We start from the raw sequence: 21,042 nt of genomic DNA on the forward strand, positions 1-21,042 counted from the left end.
ATAATACAATTGGAGCCTCAGTGGAACCTTATAAAGAGTAAGAACTTCTCCTTCCCAAGCAATGTGGGGATCTCATACACCACCTACCCTTATCTATATCGTATGCGGTATCACAATCTACCCCCCTTAAATTCCCGACGTCCTCGTTGGGCCTGTCCATTGTAGGTGGCACGGCTCAAGTCCTACATTTCTGGTTGAGATAGGCTCTGGTACCATTTGTAACGCCCCAATGGAAGGCCCAAACCATATAGCCTATACTCCAAAATAACTAGTCAATGATACAATTGGAGCCTCATTAGAACCTTATAAAGAGCAAGAACTTCTCCTTTCCAAGCAATGTAGGATCCCATACGCCACCTACCCTCATCCATATCATATGGGGTATCACACGTCTCAACTCAATTAATGCAAATTTACATTAGTTGAAGAAGAAAACAAAGTAATAAAAAACCTATCTAGTTTCTATCTAACAAGCACGTATGACTATTGATTACCTTTATCCCTCCATATCCTGCTTTGTAACACCCCATATTTTAGTGTATTTTTAATTGAAAGATTATTATTATTAATTTAAAAATTTATTCTCTTGTTCTAAATTTGGTTGGATTTTTAGTGGGTTTATTTTTATGATTTTTAATTTTGTGAAAATTATTCTGAAATGATTTCTTATAGTTGATTATTGTAATACATTTAAATTGTTTTTCATATTAAATTAGCTTATTATTGGGTTTAATTATTTATTTTTCATTTTAATCACAACGTTTAAATTATTTTATTTCACTTGCTATTTTAAAATCGTTTCCGTTGGATCATTTTTGTGACCCAAGATGTGAGAATTGGACCTCATTTCTTTCCCTACATTTTCTCTTTCCTCTTTTCTTTTTCTTCCTTTTTCTTCTTTTTTTTCCTTCTTTTCTTTCTTTTCTTTTCTTTTTCCTGGCCTCTTCCCGCGCGGCACGTCTCTCCCTCAACTCTCTCCGTCCGTTCCTTCATCCTCCTAGCCCGCTGCCGTGCGCTGGCGGTGATCGACACCGGCCGGCTCTCCGTCCTCCCCAGCCACCGGCGACCACCACCCTGTAATCTCGGCCCCAACCGCGCCGCCGTTAGCTCCCACGAGCATCACCAAGCCGCGGCACTCCTTGCGCCGCTGCGCCGCCGTCGCGCCACCTCCGTCCACCATCTTCTCACCACATCATCCTCGACCTCCTAGCAACCCAATGGACCCAACTCCACCTCCGATCTATCACCGGTGAAGCCCCACCATCAATATTTCCGTTTTGGATATTTTTTTCACTCCAACCACCCTTTGCGCCACCACCCATGGCCAACCACCACCACCACTAGCTTCACCGACATCCCTAGGCCCTACCCTATCAATCTCGGGTCATCGTTTGCACCCGTTCAAAAGTGGGTCTTTGAGACCCTCGGCCACAGTGCATTTGGCACTGTTTTGTTGCTGCGTGTCGCTTCGTACAACTCCGTGATCTTTCAAAAATTATATTATAGCATTGTAAGTATTTTTCCCAAATAACTTTTGAGATTTAAATGTATTTCTGCGCTAATTCATATTTACTGTGAATTTGTTGGTTGTGCCGGACTGAGTCCGAGGAGTAAGGGGGGATCGGTTGGATTGGATGATGGAGTTGTTAGTGTGAGACTGGTTTATGCTATGAAATTTGTTGGCTGTTTCGGGTTTAAATATTGGTGTTTTGAGTTGGACGTTGGTCATGGTGAATATTGGTGATTTTTAGGAAGTGGTGATATATCTTGGGATTATGAGGGTTTTAAGTTTTGAGATATTAAAATAGGTTATTTTAGAAGTTTAGGATTAAATGTCGAAATCTGTGATTGATTGAAAACTTACGGAAATTATGTTATTATTTTTTTATAGGTGACGATTTATATTCGACTCGACCTTTTTGAGGAAAATTCTGATAAGCTAAGTTGTTCAGGTAAGCGGGGTTCCTATGCTAGGCCTTACACGAATTATTGTGGTGAAATGAGAACTTGGGAGAAAAAAACAAAAACCAACCTCGGTCGTTTATTTACATACTCATGAAATCTGTACGAAAAAGAGAAAAAAATGTTCTGACATGCATTGTGTAGACATGAGCTAAATTCTGTCATGTGATTTCTGAAATATGAAAAATGAGCGATATTGAGAATATGAAAAGTTGTGCATTTATTTGAAAAGATATTCTGGCTTTTGTGTTCAGTGTGTGTAAACTGTCTGATTCTGTTTTGATACTCTGTATTATTTTGATATAACATTTGAAAACCTTTGGCATGGTGTACTGGTTTTCGTATCTGACTCTGTCTCTGGTTTGCTCGGCTCTGCTCTGTTATGCTCTGCTCTGTTTGGGTTGGTACCAACTTCTCTGTCTCTAAGTGCACCTACTTTGAAAATAAAGTGGTTTTATTGTGGTCTTTCCTGTGTGCACACTCGGGGCTCCGAGAAGAATAAAGGAAAGATTTCACCTCTGTCTCTGCCTGGTTTGGCCACCGGAGTTAGCACAACCCTACCACGGGGGTGAAACGTGGTCTCTGCTCTGTTTTGATCTGATGATGATACTCAGTTTATGTTATGCCAAAGTATTATGGGTTTTACGTGTCTTAAAACCATCGCTCTGTTACTTTTGAAAATATGTTCTGCTCTGCATGATAACTCTGGAAAATGTTTTGTTCTGCATGCTATACTTTGTAAATGCTCATGTTTGCACGCTAGCATATGTCTTCTGCTTACTGAGTTGTTGATAACTCACCCCCTATCTTCATAATATTTTTCAGATGATGTGGAGAGTCCAATTGAGGACTTGGATTAGATTGGTGTGAATGATTAAGCTGGGAGAAGATGTTAGAAGAATGAATTCTGATGTCCTTTAGTTTTAATGTCTTTTCGATTTATTTATATTTTGGGCTTGGGTTTTAGTAAGACTTATGAAAGTATTAGTTTGGTTTGTTACGACTACCGAGAGATTTTGGACGCCTTAGTTTATTTTGCTGCAGTAATGACTTTGTAGAGTTTTCAATGTGGTTTTTTTTAGACTACATGAGATTGAGTTTTGCTAATAAAGTTTTGGAGTTTTATTTTAGTTGTGTTGGGAAACATGTTCTTAAGTGACAGGTAGTAATTCTCCGGGCCAACCGGGTTTGGGGCGTCACATGTTTCCTATGCAGCCTTTCCAGCAAAGAATGCCTAAAATGAGTAATAGCGCCAACACTAAAGCTCCAGTCACAATGAATATTGTGGTTTCGCCATTATCAGGGGGATTATCTGCAGAATTGAACAAATGGGCCAGCCGATGATCCACTCTATCAACTATGAATTTATTTATTAATCTTTAGTTTTGTCATTAATTTAATTAGCAGTGTACGAGGAGCAAGTAGTTAGACAGTAAAATTAAGATTGTCGTCATGAGATATATATATATATATATATATATATATATTACACCCTCGGGAATTATTACCATTTTCTATAGAGATAGCCGATATGAGAGGACCATATGTTCCTCTTGTTGGGGCATCTGTTGTCCCTTTGCCAGCCCAATGAAAGCGTATGTGTAAGACTTTGTTACTCACAACTGCTTTAACTTTCTTAACTAAAGCTTTGTCGACCCCTCCTGTAGTATTTTCGATATCAAAATCCTTCAACTCCAGTTTATCCTGAAACAATTAATTAAACTCGATAAATCTAGGACGTTATATATATATAAATGTATGTACGTATAATGTGTGTGTGTGCGCATGCCAGCAAAACAAATATATTGATTTAAATTTATTACCTGTATATAAACATCAAATATACGTCTTCCAAGACTTCGAAAAGAACTGTTTCCTCTTATTATTATCTCTGCAAAGTGTAGTGTGATGGTATAATTTCCATTTGCCAAGCAACGCGCATAATATGTGAGAGAGAGAGGAGAGAGGCGTGCGCTTGTGTATAATTCAGGGCTGTTCATTCTGTGTATTGACGTATTATTTGCTATGTATGCCATCGAGTTGCTCATCATGTTAACATCCCAGAAGTTTCCGGTGGAACTGATTTACCAGTTCTGATCTCCGGTGGGATAAAAGTATCCCACAACTGCAGGTTGGTCCTGATCTGCTTCGTATTTAATGTTTCCAATACTGACTTCGTTTCCACCGCAATTTATATGCACTGAATAACAGTCTACACATAAACAACATCCTTTTAATTTAGGAATTAAGGATATATAGAACCAAACATCATATATTCACCGTTAGATACAAGGTCTTAGAGGGTGTACAAGCTGCATGCAAACCCTTTTATAAAAAAAGTAAAGCCCAAACCCGGAATTAGAAAATGATATGTGCAAGTTCAGGACATGTCTATAACTGGCATTACTCTAAAGAGGAAAGCGTGATTGGATTTAAGTATAGGTCTAATCAAAATCTGATTGTAAGATAATATAGTTACCTTTTGAGCAACGAGGGTACTTTGGGCACTCGCCAACTGATCTATATTTGGGTTACACGGTACAAGAAATTAGGAGCGTGAGCTCATGAAAAATTATAATGGAAACGGGAAAAAGTTTGGCAAAATCATAGTAAAATTAGAAAATCAGGATGGTTAATATTATTGTAATTTAGTTGGCAAGTTTAATTAGAAGCTTACGAGTCCTGTCCAGAGAAGCATTCAAACAAATTTCTGATGAAACAAGAAACTATAGCTTGTTAGTTTAGAAAACCTAGAAATCTCTAAAAATCATAAGTACAAAGTATGCAGTACTGATTAAAAATGGCAAAATTTTCCTCACAGCGTTTCTCGACAAGATGGAATAGAACTCTCTGAGAAGTTATTGTAAGAAAGATCTAGTTCACTGCAAATGGGCGCAAGTAGTTTCCATTAATAGCCTTTTTGAGATAAAAATTCTTAAAGTTTAAGAAATAAAGTCATGCAACTTGGAAGTAGAATTTAAGATGAATTTGTGTACCGGTGATGATCACTTCGTTTGATCCAGTCAGGAAGTGTCCCGTTGAGTAAGTTTCTTGTCAGAAACCTGTTCAAATAGCAAGATAATCTTACGTACTCTGGTTAAACGCAGTGAATTGATCAGGATCGAAATCTATATAGCACTGAATTTTCCATGCATGCAGTTACCAATAATTCAATATCAAGATTTATAATCATTACCAAATGAAAAAAACTCATGGAATTTTTTTTTTTATTTATTTATGAAAATAAACGTAAAATGGGATGCACAAATTAAACAGGGTGGACTACTTATAATATGCCTTTGCATGCTCCATCCCATGAATTAATATATATACATGATGATTTTATAGTTATTTCAACTGCAAGATCATCAACAGATAGATGGAAGGCTATGGTAGTTATAGATAGATCATAAGGGTCTGTTTGGTTGGAGTAAAGAAAATATCTATTCATCATTATTTTATCATCCCATAATATGATATTAGAGGATAGGTTCACAAGTAAAATATAATAAATAATCTCCAATCATCTAATACCATATCATGGAATGATGAGAGGATAATGAAAATTAAGATGATGAGTAGCATTACTATAGAGTAAAATCTCTAGTTTGCATCTTTTCTTACGTGCATGGCATAGAACAAAACTTCTCCGAAATATATAGCTACATATATGTGTCCCTTTGTGTGTTTAATTCGACTTAGTACGTACTTGTTCATTATTTATTTAAATTTTTCCGAAATATAGCTAGATTTAGGGGATGTTTTGTAATATTTTTCATCTCATCATTTCTCATTTCATCTAATCTCATTCTCAAATCTTATTCAAACACAAACACTTTCAAAATATAATATTAAAAAATTATATTTTAAAAATATTTTAACTTTATAATAGTTTTATTTAACTTTTTCTCTCATTTTTTCAAAATCCCTTATAACATCATAATTTAAATTATTTTACTACTATTCACAAAGCATTCAACTATTATTCACAAATTTTTCATCTCATCACATTCCCCAAGTATCCCGGCCTTGGTATTATGAATCAAGACATACATGTGTTGCAACATTGTTTCTCGATCATCAATATCAAACTCTGGAACATTTCCTTCCAAGCTATGGAAGCTCAGATCTCTGGAGGGATATAAAGATAAAGTTTAATTGTAGTAATAAAAGAAGAATAAAATTGCATAGAGATTAATTTGGTAAACCTTATAAGCGCACATAAATGTCAAACTTTTAAAGCTAGAATCACGAAGACAAAATGTACATACAAGGAAAATGGACTTTTCTTTCCTATGAAAAAAATATTGCTGAGACAGCATCTTAACAATATTGCTGAGGGAAAAAATTAAAAAATTAAAAAATAAAGCAGGGTATGTGGCTGCTGAATATATATATATATATATATATATATATGTATGTATATTTTAAAAAAATAAAGACACAATATATCCAGGTAGCTGAAAATATAACTTCAAGTACGTACAGCTAATGAGGAAAGGAAAATATATCGAGAAGTTCCTGGAATTAATATAAGAAAAAATCTACACAGACTTTTACAATTCACACAACCTCCACACATCACGCTTTTTTTAATTTTAATTTTTATCAAATATTTAATATATGAATAATAAATAGAAGAATTGAATTAGTTTAAAAAGTATAAACTCAAAAAAAAAAAAAAATTTAAAAATATTAAAAAATTTTAAAAAACGTATTGTGTGAAGGTTTGGGAGGTTGTGTAACATTGCTCTTAATATAAAGCTAGCAATTGGCACAGGTCATGGGTTGCCGATGAAATCAGAAATTGTAGAGTGAATTAAAATGTAAAGCCTCGAATTCGTCTAGTGTCCTTGTGCTATTTTCAGAAGTACATGACCTTATAACGTTTCAGAGATCTCAAATCCAGTAAGGAATGCAGAGAGAAATCTTTATTCAAGAGTAAAACAACAATCCTAATAACAAGAAAAAATGTAGAACCATAAAAAATCTAATTAGCACATATATTTCAATATGCCAATAAATACTCCCCCCAAAAAAAAAAAAAAAAAAGAAAAAACAGAGAGACGGAAGAACTTATGCAGAGTTTCGAGTTGTGGCATTGATTCTGATAATATGTATGGTGGAATTTGTCCCGAGAGATTGCAGCTCCTTAACTGTAACATCCCGTATTTTAGTGTATTTTTATTGAATGATTATTTTTATTTTATTCAAAATTATTCTCTTGTTTTAAAATTATTGGATTTTAATTGGATTTTTTTTTAGGATTTTTTTTATTGGTGAAAATTAATTTTTATGTGCTTTCTTAATATTTATTTATTGTTGTGCATTTAAATTGTTTTTTATATTTAATTAATTATTGTGGGATTTAATTATTTCAATTTGACTTTACCATTACGTTTAAATTATTTTATTTAACTTGAGGTTTTGAAATCGTTTCAATTGGATTATTTTTGTGACCCAAGTTATGAGGATTAGACCTCATTTCTTTCTCTGCATTTTCTCTTTCCTCTTTTCTTTTTCTTCATTTTTCTTTTTCTTCTTTCTTTTCTTTTTCTTTTCCTGGTTTCCTTCCCGTGCGCGCGTCCAGCTCCCTCTCTCTCTCTCCGTCCGTTCTTCTCCTCCCCAGCCCACCGCCGTGCGCCGGCAGTGGCCTGCACCGCCCAGCCCAGCAGTTCCCCCACCGGCCGGCAACCACCCCCCATCAATTCCAACCTCCCTTGAGTCGCCGTGAGCCTCTACGCACGGCTAGAAGCCGCGGCACTCTTTCCGCCGCTGCGCCGCCGTCGCACTACCATTGGCCACCATCTACTTACCACATCATCCTCGACCTCTTGGCAACCCATTGGACCCAACCCCAGCTCCGATCCGCCACTGGTGAAGCTCCACCATCTACATTTCCAATTTTGGTATTTTGGTCTTCTACCGTCCATTGCGCCACCACCCACGGCAAACCACCACTACCACTAGCTTCACCGACCTTCCTAGGCCCTACTCTATCAAATTTGAGTCTTCGTTTGTCACCGTTGAAAAGTGGGTATCTGTGACCCACGGCCACAGTGTATTTTACACTGTTCGACAGCTATTTTTCCACTTCGAGCGCACCTGTGATCCTCGGAAAATTATTACATAGCATTGTAAGTATTTCTCCAAAGAACTTTCGTAATTTAAATGTATTTTTACACTAACCCATTTCACTATATTTTTGGCATGCCGGACTGAGTCCGAGGAGTTCGGGGGTCTGATGGATTTGTGATTGGAGTTGTTTGGTTTATTTGGTTTGGTTGTTGATGAGTTGTTTTGATTGGATTTGTTGGGATTGGTTCTGGATGGATGTTGGATCAGTGTTGGTGCATGTTCATATCATTATTTCATGCATGATCATGTTTGTAAAGAAAACTGGGTTTTCGTGTATTGCATTCATGTTCATGTGTTTATGAAAACTGAGTTTTCATGTGAGAATGGATTTTGGGTGCGTGTGTATCACGACCCCAAGCCGAGATGGGGTATTAACTCGGTGGAGCTCCTCTGGTTACTCGGGAGAGGAATATACTGAGTAACGTCCCCTGGATTGTCGCCGGGTGACAATGGGATCGGACGAGATGGTCTCGTGCCGACTCCGTGGTCCTTCTGCTGGCGGAGACTAGAGGATGTCTAGCCACGTACTCACTAGGCGCGGAATTGAGCACCGCTACGAAGCCAGGACGTGCGGATGGTCCATAGGGGAGGCCATGGTGCATATGGAATTAATGCACTATTTTCTGGGAAAATAGTCCGAGTTGGATTTCTGGGTAAATCATTTTTTGGGAAAATGTTTTACGGATATTTTGGGCCAAAATGGGATTTTGGCGTGTGTTGAAATAATTATTTTCGGGGAAAATAATGTGTTGAGAAAAATGCATATTTCATCATGTGCATGCATGTTAGTTGCATTTAATGCATTTTATATTACGTTGTTATTTTGGGTCATACTTACCTGCGATACCATTTTGTGGTAACGCAGATTTTGATGCAGATGAGGAGGATGAGGGCGAGCCTGAGGAGACGGCTCCACCCGAGGAGTGATCTGGGATCACTCGTTTGTTTATTTGAAAACTATTGTAATATATTTTTATGGATGACTGTATAACTGCTATTTAAATTTTTACTGATGTTTGATTGTAAATAAATTCTGGTACTTAGTTGACTATCCGCTACGTTATTTTATTTGTACACTGTTGCATGTACACACACTGGCACTTCGTTGGGATGTGTGACCGTGTTGTCACTATCCTTGTGCCTCAATCCCTGTGTATTTATATAAGGGGGATTGGGGGCGCCACATTAACATCCTGCAACGTTGAAGAACATCATCTAAGCATAAATGCTATAACTTTGTATTGCTTCAGCTCTTAAAATTTTATGGTATAAGATGACTTACAATCTATTCATGTTTGTCATGCTTCTTAAGTTCGGAAATATAGAACCCTCACCAAGGAAGTCACTAATTCTTCTGCACAAAATTGCATCATCCACGACTGTTATTGTCTTAACCAATAAATCTTATTAATTTGAATACATAGGAAGCTGATATCATGCATATAGATTTTACAACTGAAGAACTCTTAGACCATAGAACTTACAGCTCAGTTAAATCACTCAAGACGGAAATGTTTGGAGGAATAGGCCCCACGAGACCACTAGTTCCTGCAAACTCTACTCGTACCAGTTCTTTTGTTGAAGATTTCTCAAACCCTTATTTTCTCCATCATGGAGAAAGTCCTGGATCTGTTTTGGTTTCTCAACCTCTGAATGGTAAGAACTATTATACTTGGAGTCGGTCGATGGTAATGGCCCTCAATGCCAAGAACAAGACGTGTTTTATTGATGGAACCTTTTCTTGTCCTGCAAATAGATTTAATCCGCTTTATGTTCAATGGTTTAGATGCAATAATATGGTTCTTTCTTGGATTTTAAATTCTCTTACGCAAGAGATTGCTGCAAGTGTTATAAGTTCTTCCATTGATGTAGAAGTCTGGAACAATTTAAAGACTAGGTTTACGCAAGGTAATGGCCCGAGTCTTTTTCAACTTAAGAAGGATCTTTCGTCCTTAATTCAAGATCAAAATTCTGTTAGTTTGTATTACACAAACTCAAAGCGTTATGGGATGAATTTTCCAATGTTAAGTCCATTCCTAGTTGTATTTGTCAGCCAAGTTGTTCATGTGGAGCTTTGAAGACAATCATTGATCAACATAATAATGAATATGTTGTCCAATTTTTAATGGGCCTTAACGATTCTTTTACACACATTCGGGGTCAAATTCTCTTAATGGATCCAATTCCATCCATTGACAGAGTTTTATCTCTTACTCTTCAAGAAGAAAAACAAAGGAAAGTTGTTGGATCTTCAATCTTGTCTGAATCTGCGGCTTTGTTTAGCAAGAATGTGGCCCCTGCATCGACTTCCTCAACTAATGTCAAGAATTTTCAAAAATCAAGATCAGGACCAGTTTGCACTCATTGTGGTCTCACTGGACATACGGTTGACAGGTGCTATAAACTGCATGGATATCCTCCAGGGTATCGACAGAATGCAAGGCCAAGAAAATCCTCTGTTAATCAAGTTTCAGCATCTTCGAATAACTTTGATGAAGCATCTAATGGTCCAAATTTCACTCCTCAATTCCCCTTTACTCAAGAACAATGTAATCAACTTCTTTCATTTCTTCAAAACTCTTCACAACAACCGACAGCAATGAATGTTGTAGCAAATCCATTGAGTCTATCAGGTATAGTTAACTCATCTGATCATGTTCTCCAAAAGTCAAATTCTTGGATAGTTGATAGTGGTGCTATTGATCATATGGTCAGTTCCCTTTCGCATTTTACTACAATAATCTCTGTTGCACATACTTCAGTAAAATTGCCTAATGGTATTTGTGTTCCAGTAACACACATTGGAACAGTCAAATTATCAGAATCATTGATTCTTGATAATGTTTTGTATATCCCTTCTTTTTCTTTTAATCTCATATCAGTCAAAAAGCTTACTGAAAAATCGTGTTGTTTTGTTTTTCTTGTTGATTTCTGTTTCATACAGGACCAACACTCATGAAAGAGGATTGGAGTGGCTAAACAAGTGGCTGGGTTGTATTTGTTTCAACCATCTGATATACATTCTGCTGCTAATTCTAGTAAAATTTCTATTTTCAATTCTACTGTAAACAGATCTTCCTTTGATCTATGACATTTTAGGTTAGGCCATCCTTCCTTAAAAAGGATCCAAATAATTCACAAATTGTTTCCTAATGTTACTACTCCTTCCACTTTTGATTGTAATACTTGTTGATTGGCAAAACATAAAAGATTGCCATTTAATACCAGTGATTCTATCAGCAATAAAATTTTTGATTTGATTCATGTTGACATTTTGGGTCCCTTTGCTGTTGAATCTATCACTGGTTTCAGATACTTCCTTCCAATTGTTGATGATTGCTCACGATGTACTTGGGTATATCTAATGAAAAATAAATCTGACACTCAATTCCTTATTCAGTCATTTTTTAATCTCATTGAGACTCAATTTGATATTCATATCAAAGTTATTAGAACTGATAGGGGAAATGAGTTTCATATGTCAAATTTCTATGCTTCTAAAGGAGTAGTTCATCAACAAACTTGTAGAGCTACATCTCAACAAAATGGTGTAGTTGAACGTAAGCACTAACATCTACTCAATGTGGTACGAGCCCTACGATTTCATGCCAATCTACCTCTCAATTTCTGGAGTGAGTGCATTTTAATAGCAACTCATTTGATCAATAGAACTCCATCACCTCTATTATCATATAAAACACCATATGAAGTTCTATTTTCTAAGCCACCAAATTACTCAAATCTTAGAGTGTTCGGTTGTCTATGTTTTGCATCAACTCTATCTCATAATCGCTCAAAGTTTGCACCTAGAGCTCATCCTTGTGTGTTCATTGGATATCCATATGGAACGAAAGGGTATAAACTCTATGATTTGGAAACCAATGTCATTTTTCTGTCCAGAGATGTTATATTTCGAGAATCTACTTTTCATTCAAAACAGGTTATGATCTTTCTACAAAATCAATCGTTCTACTTGTACCACAAACAGATAATACAACTTTTGATTATCCTCAAACTCAGCCTCCTTCCCATTCAATTCCAGAAAATTCTGAGTCAATTTCTATTTCAATTCCAGTACTTTCTTCATCAAATCCTGAGGTTCCATCACAATCTTCAACTAGAAAGTCTTCTAGAATGCATAAGCCGCCATCTTATCTTGCAGATTATCATTGTAGCCTAGCCAAAATTGCAGAAGCCACTTCATCATCTAACTCGAGTGCAGGTTCATCCTCAGGTATTCCATATCCACTTTCTTCTTTTTATAACATATTCAAATCTGTCTACCTCACATAGAGCTTTCACACTTGCTATATCCTCACATAAAGAACCCAATTCCTTTAGAGAAGCCATTCAACACAGTCAGTAGTGTGATGCCATGGCTGCTGAAATCAAAACTTTAGAAGATAATAAAAACTTGGACTCTCACTCATTTACCACCTAATAAACATGCTATTAGATGTAAATGGGTTTATAAGGTGAAATACAATTCTAATGGATCTGTTGAAAGGTATAAGGACAGATTAGTTGCTAAGGGCTATACACAGCAAGAGGGATTGGATTATATGGAGACTTTTTCACGAGTTGCAAAGCTGGTTACTGTCAGGGTACTCTTAGCTATAGCCGCATCTAAAAACTGGTCATTGCACCAATTAGATGTCAACAATGCATTTTTGCATGGAGACTTAGAAGAAGAAGTTTATATGTCTCTTCCTCGGGGTTTTTATTGTAATCAAAATAGTGTTGCAGCCAAGGGAGAGTTCATGCCCACTGTCAAGTCAGATTCTGCTAATCAGCTTGTATGCAAGCTCAACAAATCTTTATATGGCCTAAAACAGGCATCAAGGCAGTGGTTTTCTAAGTTTTCTACTGCTCTGTTAAAACATGGTTTTATTCAATCTACAGTTGATCCAACTTTGTTTACAAGATAGAAAAACAATTCCTTCATTGCTTTATTAGTGTATGTCGATGATATCATCATTGCTAGCAATGATGATTCAGCAGTAAGTGACTTAAAGGAATTTCTTCATTCTCAGTTCAAGCTCAAAGATCTTGGAGCTTTGAAGTACTTTCATGGTCTTGAAATTGCAAGATCAAAGAAAGGGATAGTTGTTTCACAGAGGAAGTATGCTTTAGAAATACTATCAAATTAAGGGTACCTAGCATCTAAACCTGCTTCATTTCTGATGGATCAAAATCTTAGACTCTAAAAAATAGAAGGAACACCTCTTGAAGATCCACTCTGTTACAGAAGGTTGGTGGGTAGACTTGTTTATCTGACAATAACGAGACCAGATTTGTCATTGGCAGTTCAAATCTTAAGCCAGTATGTAGCAGTACCTACTGATGTTCATTTGGCAGCAGCTCATCGAGTGTTGAGATACATCAAAGACAATCCTGGCCAAGGGATACTTTTCTCTTCATCAAGTGACTTGCAACTCAAGGCTTTTTGTGATGCAGTCTGCGCTGCTTGTAGAGACACCAGGAAGCCAATTGCTGGTTTTTGTATTTTCTTTGGACAATCACTTGTTTCATGGAAATCCAAGAAACAGAACATGGTGTCTAGATCCACAGCAGAAGCTGAATATCGCGCAATGGCAACTACTATGTGTGAAATAACATGGCTGCAACACTTGCTCAAAGACCTGTCTATTTCTCAAACCAAACCAGCTTTACTTTTCTGTGATAATGAGTTTGCTGTCCACATATCTGCCAACCCTGTTTTTCACGAACGAACCAAGCATATTGACATAGATTGTCACATTGTTCAGAAAAAACGCTTAGCATGAACCATCAAGACCTTGCATGTTTCATCTATTCATCAAATAGCAGATATACTAACTAAACCTCTTGGTTTTAACTCCTTTTCTAGTATTCTCTCCAAGATGGGTGTCATTGACATTTACACTCCATCTTGAGGGGGAGTATTAAGTTATTAAGCCACGTGTAGGTTTAGTAGTTAGCTAGTTTGTATATAAATAGAATTAGACGGATTGTAACAGACGGATTTCATTTTTTCATTCAATACAATTTTGGAATATTTCTTTCCTTTCTTTTCTTTCTTGCATATTCTGAGACTTGGATCTCTCTATAATTAATAAGAGCATAATCCTCTTTTGTTAGAGTTCATTAGAATAATCTACCAGAAGACATGATTTAAATGATATTATTTCGAAGAAGAAAATACATACAATTTCTGAAGCTTTTTCCAACTATGGAAAAAATCAGGTATTCTTCCCGTGAAGTTGTTACTGCTAATCCTACTGCATTTGGTCAACGCAGAAACAAGATTAATGGGTAACATAGAAACATGAATTTTTCCAAAAATAAAACATGTAAAATTAGTATCAGAATACAAATGGCTTACAACCACTCACAGTTCAGTTAAGTTTGTGAGATAAGTGAGATCGACCGGCAACTCTCCAGTGAGGAAGTTGGCATTGAGAATACTGCAGCTGTAACGCCCCGTCCCCGAGGGTCCGGAGAGTTAACTCATGTCACCTAAAATCAACTCCAATTATGCGTTTAAAATAAACCAGAGTCTCCATAACATATTAAGCTATTTGTTCAACACAAATATCCATATTCCTACGTAAGGGCACATCAATGGTGTCTCGTCGTTATACATAACTTTTCCACAAAACTAGAAATATTCATTACTCAACATACCAAAGTCACATAAAATATCAATACTACCAAAAAGTCATTCTCCAAAAGTCATTGCACCCTAAGGCACTTAGTCTTCTATGATCCACAAACTTGCAAATACTCCCTATTCCTGATTCTCAGCTGTAGCATCAAAATTATCTGAAACATATTATGAAGATAGGGGTAAGTTATCAACAACTCAGTAAGCAGAGAACATATACTAGTATGTAAACATGAGCCTTTTCAGAAAGTTCAGTATGCAGAAACAAAGACATTTTATTTTTATATGCAGATCTCATAAAAACATGTTATCAGAAAATCAGATCGACTTTTCAATCTTTTCATACTCAAAATCAACAATTCATATTTAAGAATCCATTTCATATTCAAAAACACTTTGGCATAACATAACATAACTGAATATTTTCATCTTATCATATCATATCATATACCATGTTTAACCCCCGTGGTAGGGTTGTGCTATCCCTGGTGGCCAAACCAGGCAGTATCATGTGGTGAACTTCCCCTTTTTCAATCTCGGAGCCCCGAGTGTGCACACAGGAAAGAACACGTAAAAAGACCACTTTGTTTCCAAAATGGGTGCACTCATATCATATCATGGTGGTACCAACCATATCACGTGAACAGTATCATCATATCAGAACCATATTCAGAACAGATAATTATGCCCAAGTTTTATCATATCCATATCATATCAAAACACGTGCGAAAAATATTCATATTATTTCTATTTGATCAAAAACAAATCCAAATCATTTCATATCACATGCATAAAATTTCAATGGTATCATATTCACTCTTTTGCATATTTCAGAAACATGTCAAATATTGCTCATGTCTACACATTTCATGTCAAAAAAAAAAAACATTTCTTTTTTTTCTTTCATACGTATCTCATGAGGGAATGCAAAACATATACTAAGGTTGTTTTTCACTTTTTCTTTTTAAAACAACATGCACATTTTTACAAACCAACCTCAGTTCATTTCTTTTTATGCAAATCTAGCATAGGAACCCCGCTTACCTGGATTTCTTAGCTTTTCGAAAATTTCCTCAACAATGCAGAACAAAATTAATCGTCACCTATAAGATAATCACGTAAATTTCCATAAATTTTTAATCAATCTCGTATTTCGATATTCAAGCCTACAACTTCTAAAATAATCCATTTTTAATTCCTCAAACTCAAACTTCTCATTATTCTCAAAAATACCCACATCACTTTCTAAACTCATCAATATCTAACTTCGACTAAACATTTAATTCCAACTTATTTACGAAAGAGATCTTACTATAATTTATAACACAAAGTAACATAACTATAACAAAATCATTATAATTAGAAACTCATACTTTTGTTTAAATAATAATAAAACAAAGATATTCTTTTAAAAGGATATTTTAAAAGAATATTTTAAAATATTCTTTTTAAGTGTTCCTTATCAGTCTACTTACAAACCATTCCAATAAAATATTAGCCCTTTAAAAATATCCATTTAACAAAATAAATCCACGCGTCTACGCCTAAATAAAACATACTTTACAACCCCTGCAATATACTCATGATTTCAAATCTGAAGTACATAACATAATTTACGTTAACATAATTTACGTATACATCCGCATATATATATATATATATATATTTACACCAGAAAAGTAATTTACGTGTACATCCGCATATATATATATATATGTACACAGAAAAGTAAACTTCACACAGTGCGGCTGAAGCACTTACGGAGAGGTAGGGGAGCACGGCGGCGTGGAGCTGAGGCTGGCTACGGCGGACGAGGGTGGCGCCTGGTCACTAGCTGCGAGGGCAAGAGAAAGAAAAGAGAGAGAGACACACGGTGAGAGGACGAGGGAGAGAACAAAAAGCAAGGACCACCACTGGAAGTGGTGCGAGCTCACCGTGGGATGAAGTAGTGTGCGGCGGACCTGGGTGAAGGAATGTCCTCGCCGGCAGTTTCTGTGGGGGCACGGCACGGTGTAGCTCCCGATGGAGCGTGACTGCAGCGGCTTGGATGGTGGCTGAAATGCTCTGTTTTTTATATCTAAAACAGGGGAAACCGAAATCTGCAATGGAGGTTACGGCACGTTGGGCAGCAGCTTCGGTGGCTGGGCAGTGGACAAGGTGGTGATTTTCAGAGTGGCTGAAGAACATGAAGAGGTAGTAGCGGCACTGAAGTTAGGTCAAGGATGCTCAACACAAATATATATATGCTATAAGAAGTAAGGAAATAAAACCTAGAGGAAAAGTGAGGAACGGACCTGCATGGAAATGGAAATGAGAATGTGAGCTTAAACGACGTAAGACGTGACCCCGTGCGACAATTTATGGAGCCGTAAACCACGTGTATGAGTGTTAGTGGCTGGGTCTCACAGCAGCCACCAAATGGGAGTTCAGACCAATTCAAGATAGTGGTATTTGTATATATAAATCACAGAAGATTCATAAATGAATCATCGAACAAGAGGATAGATGAAAATACTGACAGATTCTCCAAGTTAACCAACTTTCCAAGTTCAGGGGGAACAGTTCCAGAAAACTGATTGTTCTCTACGTTCCTGAAAATATAATTAATTAGTCTTCGTCAAATTGAAAGCCGGGAAAAAAAAAAAAAAGAAAAGAAATCAGTCAATTTTCCCAAATAAAAGAGCATACAAATATCTAAGAGTGGTAATTTTTCCCAGGTAGCTCGGAATTCTTCCAGATAACTTGTTTACAGAAGTGGACCTGTACAGTAGCCAATATTTTAATTCAACTAGAATGAGCCATTGAGAAGTGAATTGAGAAGTGAGTGATTATGTCATATAATGTGTTATATTAAACCCCAATAAAATACACGTACAGATGTTCCAACATCTTTAGAGAAGTCCATTCGGATGGAATTGTACCAGTCAGATAGTTTCGAGACAAATCACTGAAACCAAGAGGAAAGTGTGCATGCAATGAGATTTGAACTTTTTAAATCTTTTTGTTTATTCAGATAGTAGCAATAAGTACTACTAATTATTAATTTGTTGGTTACTCTACTTACATCATCGTTATGTGAGGCAGCTTTACCAGGGATGTTGGAAGCACACCAGAAAGATCCTGCCCTTCAAGATATCTGTATGACAAGGATAGTTAAGGCAAAGGATTAATGTAATTCGTTTACTCATAAGTTTATCAGGATGTTTCGGATAATATTCTCCTAGAATATAAGGAAAAACCTTGAGGCGTGCTGCATTAATGTTCAACAACATTGTTTTTTATAAACTTACGGACTCAACAAAATAGATAGGCAATTGCAAGATGCCAAGATGAAAGAAGAAACAGTTCTATTGTGCTCTAACTTATAACTAATAGCATTTGCATGCAGCTCATGATCTGTAGACTGTATAGAATCATAGATAACGAATTGAATACCAGGTGCCACAACGGAAATATCAATGATCAATTAACGAACTGTTCTCAAATTAAGAAACTTTATGAGATCATATATCAGATATTCCAGGGTGCAGGTTCTTTATTGGACTTTGAAAGTCATTTTTCAATAACTCACAAACTTTGAAAAGATCGATTCAGACGGTACAGGTCACCTGCGACATCATAATCCATTGTTTCATTCTATGAATTATATATTAAGGCACTATAAGAAAAACGGACTTTTATGACTAGTTAATTTCAGCGAAATGACTATTTGCAACTAATTTTAGTTGCGAATAGTCTTTTGATTACAATAAATTAGTCACAAAAGTCCATTTTTCTTGTAGTGAAGAAGGTGATGCCATTTGTTTCGAAGATCATTAGCAATTTTTTTATTCCAAAGTTTAGAGACGTTTTAAGTATAATATAAGCAATTTATACTTTTGTATTAAGAAAGTTTAATTTATCCAAAAAATTTCACTATCAAGATACAAGGATCATCAAGGTAATGCGCCGGCAGATTATTTGGCTCGACTTGCGTCGGATGATGATGCTATAATGTCTTCATAGAGTAATTGGGAATTGGTTCCTCCTCTCTTGAGAGGTTTTCTATGAATCGATAAAACTGGTCTCCCTTACATAAGATAGAACTTATTGTCTCCAGTGGGATGTGGTTTTGCATTGTTAATGTCTTTGATTTTTAATTGTGTTGTTTTGTTTTTAGTTGGATGTAATCACGATTTTCTTTCTTTATAAGTAAGGTCTTTTGAATAAATTCGGGGACGGAGCACTAATATATGTGATCCGAACTCTTATTAAAAAAAATAATAAAAAAAAATAAAAAAATGAAGGGATCATCAATGAAAGATAGGTTTCGTACAGTCCAACAACGTGATATACAGCACCAGGGTATGCACAATTGCATTCTACAGAATTTTTGTACGTTCGTGTTTGGTCCAACTCCAGATGATCAGGTGGTGTTTTCCAACCTGTGTCATTACCGCATGGGTCTGCATAGAAACTGGAGCCCCCTTCCCCAGCTCTTCGGCTATTTTTTTAAGGGCTTCAACTGCAAAAATACACCAAATTCGTTATGGAAGAATGACAGAGAAACGTCTCTTTTATGGGTCATGCTACAGCCCCCGCTTGCTCCCGCTAGATGTAGTATTATTTTACATGTGTTTTATTTAAATTATATTTTATATAGATCTTTTAATATTTTTAAATATTTTTAAAAAATAAAATAAATTTAAAACATCATTAAGAAAACACTTTCTTAATCAGAAAGTAAAAAAAAAATATTAAAAAATACTTTCTTAATCACGAAGTAAAATAAAAAATTGTCAAAAAATATTTTTTATAATTTTTTATTTTACCTTGTGATTAAAAAATATTTTTTAATAATATTATAATATTTTTTATTTTTTTAAAATATTTAAAATTATTAAAAAATTTATATAAAAAAAAAAAAAACTTAAAAAAATACATAAAAATAAAATGCTAGACCCTAGCGGCTGCTAGCGGGAGATCCAGCATTTTTCCTCTTTTATATATAACTTTATCTAAATTTGCTGTCAAAATATTTTTCCTTTTCATTTTGACTTTATTTTGAATGTTTTGATTACGAAAGGATTTTTCAAAAATTTTCATACAATTTCATCTTATATTCGACATTACATCGAATCATTTGGTAAAATATCTCCAGCAGGATTGGTTTGTTTCTATTGTATTCCTCCACGATATTATGCTATTGTTGAAGAAGAATTCTTTCCGTTCTCTTATATATTATTGTAGCCAGTACTGCATGGTAAATACTGGTAGATCGAGCTCTAAACTTGTAAAAGGGTCTCTCATTGAACGTTTCCTATCTCTTATAAACACCTCTGTCGCGTGGTCGCGAAGCACTGCAGATCTATCGGAGAGAAAGAATTCGTTTGGATGAGAGAAGCTAGGTTTAAGTATGTATGTGGAGATATATAGCACCAGACTCTTCCCCTTGGTGACTGCATGAAGGGTACCCGCCTTAGCACGAACACTGCCGTGGGCCGTACCCGTAGCAACCTCTTCATCAAGTACGTACTCATGACAGAGGCATGTCAAGAAGCCCAGCACCAGCAGAAAATCTAGTAGAGCTAGCTAGCTGATGTACCAGCCTTATACACTAACAATGGCATTAGCAAGCTTACCCAGGACCTCCCCAATGATGATCATGGAGTCCCAAATGCATGCATGAGATTACCTTCTTGCAAACACCTTTCCGAGTAATTGGTTGTGTTTATGTTTTGCTTCCGAGAGCATGGACGAAGGTTCATGTTTCTTGGTTATCGTTTTGGCATCAAAGGATGTTATAAGATCATGTTTGGACTAGATGCCCAAGTGTTTCTTGTTGGCGTGAATTGTTGGAATACGGCTCCTCCCATTAGTCAATATTTAAAAGCCTTGACCTACTAATTAGTAAGGCTGATTTACGGTGGCGGATTTTTTAATGAGGTATATTACTCCACATAATGGAATGAACCACAAAGAGGTAATAAGAATGCAATTTGACATGGTATTAGAGCCCCAGGCCGATCCTGGGACTCCTACGATCCTGCACTTCTAGTCTTCGTTTTTTATCCGTCCCCTTCAAATATGGCAGACGATGTCGGTATTGTCACCAACTACGGTGAAACCCCACCAAACACAGATTCCATTCTCACCACCTTCACCAAAACAATGACTGAGGCTTGATCCAAAGCCCAAATCTCAGCCCCGACCACCGAACACTCTACCGCCCCTATCGGTATCAAGTTGGATGGCTCCAACTATGCCATTTGGTCCGAGGTTGTCGAGATGTACATCTCCGACAAAGACAAACTGGG

General features: G+C 36.3%; 1 pseudogene; it reads right to left on the reverse strand.

Annotated features, from left to right (window-relative positions):
• The window catches only part of LOC121267098, a 31,701-nt pseudogene extending 12,467 nt beyond the window's left edge, over positions 1-19,234 (reverse strand).
• Positions 19,235-21,042: the final 1,808 nt, after the last annotated feature.

Source organism: Juglans microcarpa x Juglans regia, chromosome 5S, assembly GCF_004785595.1.
Source record: "Juglans microcarpa x Juglans regia isolate MS1-56 chromosome 5S, Jm3101_v1.0, whole genome shotgun sequence".
NCBI classification, from domain to species: Eukaryota; Viridiplantae; Streptophyta; class Magnoliopsida; order Fagales; family Juglandaceae; genus Juglans; species Juglans microcarpa x Juglans regia.